The following is a 1,595-nucleotide window of genomic DNA, read 5'->3' as shown; positions in this document are numbered from 1 at the left end:
GTTGAATTCCAGCGAAACTGTCGGTGTGCCGGAATTTGCCCCCACCTCATGGTTTGCGAGCCATTATAGAGCAAAGTCATACGAGCACATGAAACAGAACATAGCGGACTGAAAGGGAAGCAATCCGAATTATTCCACAAAAAACACCTGTATGTGTAACTTGGGAATGAGAAAATGTCTTAGTGTTTAGAGAATGTATCAGCATGAACTAAATTACACTACATCGGCATCTCAGCAGCGTTTCACTATGCTTTCCACGTTTTGGTCTAAACGGCAAAGATATTGTTTATGCTTACACTAACTTAAAACTGCCCGAATGAAAAGCAAGGAGACACTGTTGGGTATTTGATGTAATTTAGCTCCGCACCGGGAGAGAAGTCGCCTTTTTTTGTTGACAGCGTCCCGACTAAGTCACAGCCGAAATGCCTTTTTGATACATGCGAAAAAGCCTCAGCCCTTCAGCCGCCGCTGCTTCACACTTTACTGGTTGTTTCTCATGGGGTATGTTTTCTGTAAGCTCTCGCGTTTTATGAACTCGATTGGAAGCGGTCGTGAATATTTGTGGCTTCTGTAAAATGACTTATGAAATTTTAACATACATATGACAAAGTGTTAAGTAAACTTTAAAAAAACAAAGTAATAAAAGGTGTGACTACCGGTTTACTGAAGTAATCTTTGCTCGGCTACCACTTCAATTCTCTGTGAATATTAAAGATTTCCTGCTTCTGTTTTGGCCAAAATTCTAGCAGAAAATTCTGCGAACAAGGGAAAGTTCTCTCATAGAAACTCAATGGTTCGATGGTTTTTCCCATTATGAGGTTCTTGGCCGCTCAGATACGACTCTTCGCGAGCACACACGCGGCGCATTCCAGCGGTGAACAGATGTAAACGGCTTCGCTTTAAAATAGTCCTGGTAGTGACACTAAGAATGCGAAAGGATTACTATCCAATTGCCCAAATGACACACTAGTCATGCGCCATGTTAGGGCCACCCGCCCCAACATGGCGACAAGCAATCGCAAGAACGATCCCAGCACCACGGCGAGCGCCCTAACTCGCTCGCTAATGGCTGCTTCACCGCACAGTCAGGCAGCGCCGGAGGCGTGTTTCCAACCACTTCACTGGAGAGCATCCCCATGTGACAGGCGTTACGTGACTTCACGCTCTATTCTAAGTGCTAAAACAAGCCAGCCGTTCGGCCGGTGTCTGTAAATTTCACAACGGTCCTCTGTGCGCTGTGCATACACGGAAGAAAATTTCCCCGCATTTCCCCGAGGGGAAGAATGTGAAAGTGCGAATGCACGAGTTGAATTTGCGCGGTTCGGTAATGTTCGCTAAAGAGAGATCACACACACACACACACACAACTACAAAGAAAGAAAGATGCATTTATTCACAGACACCTATTTGTGTTGTCGTTGTACTTGATTGCTAGAGCGGATCTCAGCGTTGAAATTTCGTGTCAGCACTCCTTTAAGCGGGTGCATTAGCCCTTCTCACGCCCGATTCCTGGCCAATCCCCCACGTGGGTATGTGCCATGTCAGCGGCCAGGCAGCGCGCGCCCATCTCCCCCCGTTGCCAAGGAAGACGAGGA

The sequence above is a fragment of the Haemaphysalis longicornis genome, unplaced genomic scaffold (assembly GCF_048455015.1).
Source record: "Haemaphysalis longicornis isolate Haplotype H1 unplaced genomic scaffold, Haemaphysalis longicornis Haplotype H1 scaffold_19, whole genome shotgun sequence".
Classification (NCBI taxonomy): Eukaryota; Metazoa; Arthropoda; class Arachnida; order Ixodida; family Ixodidae; genus Haemaphysalis; species Haemaphysalis longicornis.
The sequence above is the reverse complement of the archived record's forward strand: the minus strand, read 5'-3'. Positions refer to the sequence as shown.